General features: G+C 42.2%; 1 pseudogene; it reads left to right on the top strand.

The window, feature by feature from the left end:
• The first annotated feature begins 6766 nt into the window (after positions 1-6766).
• On the top strand, positions 6767-8777 carry LOC150063950 (SERPINE1 mRNA-binding protein 1-like; annotated as a pseudogene).
• Positions 8778-9004: the final 227 nt, after the last annotated feature.

Raw genomic sequence — 9004 nt, 5'->3', positions numbered from 1 at the left:
GATATGTTAGAAAGTGTTCAATGCTTTGGAGGAGCTAGCCCTAGAAGAGGAAGATCAGACATAGTAGAGGGTGGTTTCAATATTAAATGGAATTGGTCAGATAGAATTAATCAAAAATCTGGCATTACAGCAATGATTTGACAGCCAAGAGCCGTCCTGAAGATGTGATGGAATATTTCAGGAAAGTGACTTCTCCAGTGCAAAGACTGAAGGGTGAGTGTGTGTAGGATCTGCAAAAGAGAACAAGAGGCTCAGGGTGGGAGGAACCAAATGAAAGACACAAACACAGAGGAGTGGAGCCAGGAAGAGTCATGCTATGTCAGACCTTGACTTTTTATGTTGGACCTGCAGTTCCTAACCTAGGATCTGTTTTGTGTGAATTAGGGTAGCAGCTTTGTAGAGAATAGAAGCACAGTGGCCAATAATTCTGCCACATCTGATCCCTGGAGATGCTAGACTCTAGTTTAGTCTCCATGCTATAGATACTTGGATAGATTGGTGAGTGTGTTGAACAAGAGAAATTTTGGGGTCTCATTGGAATGGGGAAGGCTATACATCAGATTTGGTAAGAAAATGGAAAGCAAGCCAGGTGCTTTGGCTTACACCTGTAAAACTGGCTATTTAGGAGGCTGAGATCTGAGGATATGTTTGAAGTCAACCAAATCAGGAAAGTCTCTAGACTCTTATTTCCAATAATCTGCTCATAGAAAGTCAGGAGTGGTGCTGTGGCTCAAAAGGTAAAGCATTAGCCCAGAGTAAAAAGAAGCTCAGAAATGGAGCCCAGGCCCACAGTCAAGTCCCAGGACTGACACAACAGCAACAACAAAAAAATGGAAGGTAAAAATAGAAATCCATTCTGGATATATTGTGTTGAAAATGTTTATTCAATGTCACCTTCAAGTAGAGGCAGTGGATTTCCTAGTGTTTTAAGCCTGAGGTTCAAAAGTCTAAAAGTAAAGTGCTTAGTGTTGTCAACATGAGACTGAGATCAAGAGATGAATGACAGCATCAAGGGAATATGTGTAAAATGGAAATTGATGGAAGCCAAGGGAGTGTCCAATTTTTAGAGGAGAAGAAGCTGGCTGAACAAAAGAGACTCAGAAGGAGGAATGCAAGAGGAAGCCAATGTCAAAGTTGAGATCCCAGTATCCAGTTTATAGTCATTGGCCATTGGAATTCATCGGTGACCTTCGTAAGAGCAATTTTGAGGGAAATGGGAGATTTGGGGAAAGCTTGGCTAGTGTTTCTGATACCCCAAGAAACGTGGTCTCTGTGTACACTTTCAAGTACAATGAAGAATTATAAGGAGCTAGGTGCTGGTGGTTCACGCCTGTAATCCTAGTTACTCAGAAGGCTGAGATCTGAGGATCAAGGTTCAAAGCCAGCTCAGGCAAAAGAGTCCATGAGACTCTTTTCTCCAATTACCAATTAAACTGCCAGAAAATGGAAGAGGTTCTGTGGGTCAAGTGGTAGTGCAGTTGCCTTGAACTGAAGAGCTCAGGGACAATACTGAGGCCCAGACTCCAAGCCCCATGACTGACAAAAACAAAAACAAAAACAAAGCAAAACAAACAAAAAACAATGAGTGATGACTTCCATAGAGGAAGGGCAGTCTTAGTTTCAGATAGTGAGTAATTTCTTTCATTTAGGGATGATCTTATCAAGATAATAGGTCTGAACAGTTTTACCACTTTATAAATACAAGGTAATTCAGATTCACTTTAGATTTTTTTCTTTTTGGTTAATCATGAGACTTGAACTCTGGGCCTGGGCACTGTCCCTGAGGTTTTCAGCTCAAGACTACTGTCCTACCACTTGAGCCATAGTGCCACTTTCAGTTTTCTGGTGTTTAACTAGAGATAAGAGTCTCCTGGACTTTCATGCCTGGAGTGGTTTTGAACCATGATCCTCAGATCTCAGCCTCCTGAGTAGATAGGATTACAGGTGTGAGCCACCAGACTTGGCAACTTCAGATCTTGGAGCCCATAATCCCTTCAAGCAATAAGACTACTTCAGAGTTGTCTCCCAAAAGTGTCTGAGATAATGATCAACTACGCTGCTTAATTATGTATATATCTCACTCAAAAAATTCCCCTATTTAATTGTAAAGCTCCTGCAAATATTCATTGATAGGTAAAAATTCTTGCTCTCCATTTTCCATAAATAACCACTTTGATAAAAAAAAAAACAGAAAGAACTACAGGGACATAGAGTAGAGTTGTAAGGCAATTAGATTCTTTCTTTCTTTCTTTCTTTTCTTTTTTTCTTTCTTTTTTCTTTCCTCCTCCTCCTCCTCCTGCTCCTCCTCTTCTTCCTCCTCCTCCTTTACTTTCCCCTTCCTGTTGCTATCATTAAGTGGTAAAAATTCTGATAGTGTGTGTGTGTGTGTGTGCGAGAGAGAGAGAGAGAGAGAGAGAGAGAGAGAGAGAGAGAGAGAGAGAGAGAGAGAGAGAGAGAGAGAAAGAGAGAGATTAGAACTGCTATCTTTGGCTAGAGGTGTTTGGGTCCATGGAACAGTGGAAGGATCAACTCTGACAAGGGGCATGAGATGGAAGTGCTATCAGAATGGTAAGATGATGGAATAAACTGTTGAGCAACTGCACTAGTCACTGATCAGTGAATTCTCACTTGACTTCAACATTGTTTTTTGCTGACATTAAGGCTTTTCTTAATTTTTATTTTTTTGGCAAGAAAAAGATCACTCAGCAGATTGAAATTGTGAAACTCTGGGAAAAGATAGATCTTTAAATTCCTGGGCTATTCAAAAGATCAAATAGCTGTGCAATTAAATGTTCACTAGAGAAGCAGAGCTGTGGCTCAAGTGGTAGTGCCTGCCTTGAGCACAAAAGCACAAGTGAGAGTCTGAGTTCAACTCTAGTACTGGTACCAATATAACTAACTAACTAACTAACATCCCACCAGCTAAGGAGTGAAGAGATGTCGGGAGGGAAAGGAGAGGAGTGAAAACTCAGATTAACTCACTGTATCTGAAAGTTTGCTGTCTGTAAACCAAAATAAAAAGTTATTCAGATTTCTGCAGGCATTGATGTTTTGTGTTTTACAGTTAGTATGGTTTTGTTCCAGTTACCGAAGGGAGAGCCTCATAATCTGTCAGTGCTTATGTTTTGTAAATATCAAAGGCAGCCTGTTTTTTTTTTTTTTTGAGTCAAAGAAATCCGGATCCAGGGCCAGAGTTTATTTCAAGCCTATAGAAATATTTCTCCCAAGAATCTGGCCTAAGGAAATGGAGAAAGAGACCTGGAGTTTGGCTTTTGGTCCCTCCTCATTTCCAAATAAATAGTCCAGGAAACACAGATCCTGCATCAGTGGGCCAGAGCTTCATCTCACCACATGACTAATAGACTGGGCTTGGTCTAAATAAAACCTTTTTATTTTATAAAATCCAATTACACCAAAGCTCTGTCTAGCTCCAGGTCTGCTCCACTTGAAACCACAGACAAATGGCATTCACATTCATGGATGGGCACCCTTTCCTGCTGTTCACACAAGAAACACGCTGTTCTCTGTTTGACTCTCAGTGAAGTTGATTTGCTTGATCACAGTCTTGTTTGCTAAATTACGTTCTCCAGATGAGGCTAAGGGTGGCTAGTAGGCCTATGTTTTCTATATGAGAGACCTTGAGGGAAGGGAAACCAGGGCCAGGAAAGCAGATGATACGGGATGCTAACAGGGGAGAAAGGAGAGAGGGAATGTTGTTGGTAAGGGAGGTTGGCAAGCAGTTGAGTTCATACTTTCCACATGCCAAAGCAACAAAGGTAAACAATGCACAGTTCCTGCCTGATGATTTAAAGCAGAAGGTCTCTACCTTTTGAGTTATATCAGATTAATAATGTTTCATGTACTTAACTCTCTGATATTATTTGTAGGGCATGTCCTTGAGAATCACTGAGAGGATATTCTGATGTCCAATTCTGAGCTCAGTAGCTTCAGACCATCTCTTTTTTTTTTTCACTTTATCTGTGTGGGGGATTTGACTTTGAAATTCATGGCTCCATTTCTCACATCTCTAATGAGCAGAAGTTGTGAGGCTAAGACTATAGTGACTCATCCCCAGCTGCTGGAGGAGGTTGTGACTGACTTCGCAAGGCAGATATCCTTTATATCTGTTTTAGGTGAAGGTGTGCGATTTATGTTTCCCTGGAGGGAAACCCAGAACTGTGTTTGACAACGTGGGACGAGGAAGAGAGACTCCTAGATAAAGTGTAGAGCTAGTTCTAGTGAAACCTGGAACTCCTGTTGCCTGAATTGCTACCTTGAGTGAACTGAGCTTGAGATGAAGCCAACAAAGCCAAGAAAAAGGCAGGTGCAAAGACATACAGCCAAGTGAATAATTCCCAAATCTTTTGAGCACACACAGGGCACACAGGACACACACACACACACACACACACACACACACACACACCATAGCTATTCTCTATTTAGTTATAGAAGTTAACAATGTATTTTCTTGATTGTTTAACTCAGTTGGAGTTGGGTGTTGAGAACTTACCATTAAATACAGTGATCCATATAAGCAACCTTTCAACACTGTAGAAGAGGAAGTCCAGTCAGTTACTAATGTGATGAATGAAGCAAATAATAATAATAACAATAAATAACAGCAATGATAATGTTAAAATCAGAAAGTGAGTGATGATATGTAGAAAGATGTTCTTAGGTTGAAGTGATGGTAGCTTTGGAATGTGACAAATCAAATAAGGCACCAAGAAAAGACTCCCTTAAATACATAAATATTTCTTGATTGGTTCTAAAATATTTAGTTTTTAGGAAAGGCTTCCAACTCTAAAGCTGTAAATTAATAAATTGTAAAATACAAGTACTTATTGGCGAGGAGTGTCCATGTAGATATAAGTTGGTAGGCTTTGAACAAGATGGATCAATCTAGGAAGCTTATGTTTCCTGTTGTTGACATGTGATGATAATCTTGGAAACCTGAGGCAGCCTGGTGAATGCAATAAACATGTGATCATGAATAGGAAAACAAGTCTTTCAGGTGCACTAGTTAGAGTGTCTGCAGCATATTTCACCCAGTGTGCTAGAGGGAACTTCAGAGCAGGCAAAAACTGAAGACTCATGATCATTTTTATTGATTCTAACCCCATGTATTTTGCCCTTCAACTATAATATCTGTATGTTTATTTAAAGAAGTGTTTCTTTCTTTCCTGTTCTGATCTCCCTCTCTCATTGTTTTCTCAGTTTGCCTTGTGGGTGGATGCCTAAATTGATGCACAGAGTCCTTATATATTGGCATCCGTTAGTGCTGGTGGCTTTAAATGCAGTAGAGTTGTTCTAGGCAGTGCTTTGAAATTTCAGGAAATTTTTAGAATTCCCTGGAAATTGCCTGAATCAGCTTAAGAATTCATGATAAAACATCTTGTAAATCCTCTATTCCACACAACATGGGGGCAGAGAAAAGAGAAAGTAAACTTTCAGCTGTCTCAATAATGCCTACAGGTATCCTTCAGAAATCCCTTTGAGTAGGACAGAAAGTTTAGGAAGGATGGGGTGTGCAGGAAGTCTGAAGGATGCTGGGAAAGGAAGACAGAAAGAAGACTGTATGGGGGCCCGGAGCTTGGCCTAGTGTTAGAGTGCTTGCCTAGCATGCAAGAAGACCTGGGTTTAATTCCTTGATACCACATATGTAGAAAAAAAGCCAGAAGTGGTGCTGAGGCTCAAGTGGCAGAGTGCTAGCCTTGAAGAAAGCCCAAGGTCAATGTTCAGGCCCTGAGTTCAAGCCTAGGACTGGCAAAAAGAAAAAAGAAAAAAAAAGAAAGAAGACTGTATGGTTAGGAGGCCTGAGTAGTGCTGACAAGACAAACCTTGGCAAGGAAGGAGTTAAGGTTGGAGACAAACCAGGAACATTTCTGATTTTCAGTTTGGTTTTTTTTTTTAATCCAAATTTGTTAGTGTCTAAGACAACTGCAAGAACAGAAATGTGTTTGGAAAACTCCTAGTGTGGCATTATATAAAAAAAAATCCTGTATTTTCTCTTGAAATCCTTAAACTGGAGTAGGATGGTGTTGCCCCTATCTGAAGATACAGGAAACATTGATTGTGTGTGCTTCCATTTCTAGAATATGAAAGGACTAGTAGCTCTCAGTTTGCCCATCTAGAGCTTTATTTACCAAGTCTCACTGGGTTTGGGACCTTTGCAGTGTTTGTTAGGGAACCGATGTACTTTCCTTCCACTTCCTTTCCTGCCCTTCACTGGATAGCTGGCCTGGAGACTTCTGGCCAGTGTCAATACTGTGACAGGTTGGAAATGGCAAAGGTGATGCAGGCATGCTTTCTATCCTTTAGGTTATCCTAAGGGAGATATTACAGGAGGCTGGACTTGGAGAGCCAGGCTCAGCTGGAACTCCCTGACAGAGAGTGTGGCAGATGCTGCCATTAGCATAGGGCAGGAGAGCACTCCCAGTGCCCCCAGAGAGCCAGGCACCAGCTTATCAGCTCAGAAAGTTCAGGCCAAGGATAACAATTTAGATGGCAAAGATATGCTGTGGATTGGGGATATACAGTGGATTGGGGAAGCCTGCTGTGGCAGAACTTTTACATTTTGCACATTCCATACACAAATAGTTGGAGAAGAAATGATTTTTAAAAATGTTTTTCCAAGAGAGAGTAATTTGGCAGTTTTTTTTAATCCAAATTAAAAATAGACTTAAAAATGCATTTTTAGAGCTGAAGCAGGCGCTGTTGGCCCGCTGCAATCCGTGGAGGAACGCGTCGCCGAGCCACCATCATGCCTGGGCACCTACAGGAAGGCTGTGGCTGCGTGGTCACCAACCGATTCGACCACTTACTTGAGGACGAATCGGACCTCTTCGAGGTGCTGAAGGATGCAGAGAACAAGAAAAGAGAAGCCGGCAGGGGCGGCTTCTCTGGGGCCAAGAGAGCTGCTCAAGGCCCAGACCAACTCCAACGCCGCGGGCAAACAGCTGTAGAAAGAGTCCCAGAAAGACCGCAAGAAAGCGCTGCCCCCCAATGTCAGCATGGCTGACAAGAGGGAGGCGATGCAGCTGCCTGTGGAGCTTAAGAAAGAAGGAATGACCCAGCAATTCCACTACTTGGCATTTACCCAACCATCCAGAATCTAGGGCATACTCAATCCACTAGCACAACAATGTTCATTGCAGCACTATTCACCATAGCAAAGATATGGAACCAACCTAGATGTCCCTCAGTTGATGAATGGATCAACAAGTTGTGGTATTTGTACACAATGGAATCAGCTTAAGAATTCATGATAAAACATCATGTAAATCCTCTATTCCACACAACATGGGGGCAGAGAAAAGAGAAAGCAAACTTTCAGCTGTCTCAATAATGCCTACAGGTATCCTTCAGAAATCCCTTTGAGTAGGACAGAAAGTTTAGGAAGGATGGGGTGTGCAGGAAGTCTGAAGGATGCTGGGATAGGAAGACAGAAAGAAGACTGTATGGGGGCCCGGAGTTTGGCCTAGTGTTAGAGTGCTTGCCTAGCATGCAAGAAGACCTGGGTTTAATTCCTTGATACCACATATGTAGAAAAAAAGCCAGAAATGGTGCTGAGGCTCAAGTGGCAGAGTGCTAGCCTTGAAGAAAGCCCAAGGTCAATGTTCAGGCCCTGTATTTGGTTATTTAAATTGGACAGGGAAGGGGGGAAACCAAGATGGGGGGAGGGGGGAGGGTAATGGGGACCAAGACATGTGAAAGGGTATCAATATATGTGAATTAATGCACCTTCTATCTGGCAAATATCATGTAACCCTTTTATTAATTACGCTAATAAAAAAAAAGAAAGAAGGAATAAGGCAAGTTGGAAGAAGACCTGATCAACAACTTCAGGGTGAAGGGAAAATAATGGATAGAAGACCAGAAAGGCGACCACCTCGTGAAAGAAGATTTGAAAAGCCACTTGAAGAAAAGGGTGAAGGAGGCAAATTTTCAGTTGATAAACCAATTATTGACCGACCTATCTGAGGCCGTGGTGGTCTTGGAAGGGGACGAGGAGGACGTGGACTTGGAATGGGCCGAGGAGATGGACTTGATTCTCGTGGCAAACGTGAACTTGATAGGCATAGTGGAAGTGATAGATCTTCTTTTTCACATTTACAGTGGTCTGAAGCATGAGGACAAGCGTGGAGGTAGCGGATCTCACACCTGGGGAACTGTCAACGATGAATTAACTGATTTGATCAAACAGATGTGACTGAGGAAACACCTGACGGTGAAGAACACCCAGTGGCAGACACTGAAAATAAGGAGAATGAGGTTGCAGAAGTTAAGGAAGAGGATCCAGAAGAGATGACTTTGGATGAGTGGAAGGCTATTCAAAATAAAGACCGGGCAAAAGTGGCATTTAATATTAGGAAACCAAACCAAGGTGCTGATGGGCAGTGGAAGAAAGGATTTGTTCTTCATAAATCAAAGAGTGAAGAGGCGCATGCTGAAGATTCGGTTATGGACCATCATTTCCAGAAACCAGCAAATGATATAACATCTTAGCTGGAGATCAATTTTGGTGACCTAGGTTGCCCAGGTCGTGGTGGCAGGGGAGGATGGGGAGGATGAGGTGGACGTGGAGGTGGTGGATGTCCAAACCGTGGCAGTAGGACTGATAAGTCAAGTGCTTCTGCTCCTGGTGTGGATGACTGAGAGGCTTTCCCAGCTCTGGCTTAACTGGATGCCATAAGACAACCCTGGTTCCTTTGTGTACCATCCTGTTCTAAAAGCTTTTGCATGTTTAAGGATCCCAAACAACCAAGAAATTTAAAACAAAACAAAAGACTGTCATTCATACCATTCACACCTAAAGACTGAATTTTATCTGTTTTAAAAATGAACTTCTCCCATCCAAGTACTAACCAGGCCCCACCCTGCTTAGCTTCCGAGATCAGACGAGATCGGGCGCGTTCAGGGTGGTATGGCCGTAGACGCCATTTATTTGTATTTGGTTATTTGAAATTTGATAGGGAAGGGGGGAAAACCAAGACGGGTG

This window comes from Megascapheus bottae, chromosome 4 (genome assembly GCF_031878675.1).
Source record: "Megascapheus bottae isolate mThoBot1 chromosome 4, mThoBot2.hap1, whole genome shotgun sequence".
NCBI classification, from domain to species: Eukaryota; Metazoa; Chordata; class Mammalia; order Rodentia; family Geomyidae; genus Megascapheus; species Megascapheus bottae.
Note: the sequence above shows the minus strand (reverse complement) of the source record. Positions and strands in the feature narration are given on the sequence as shown.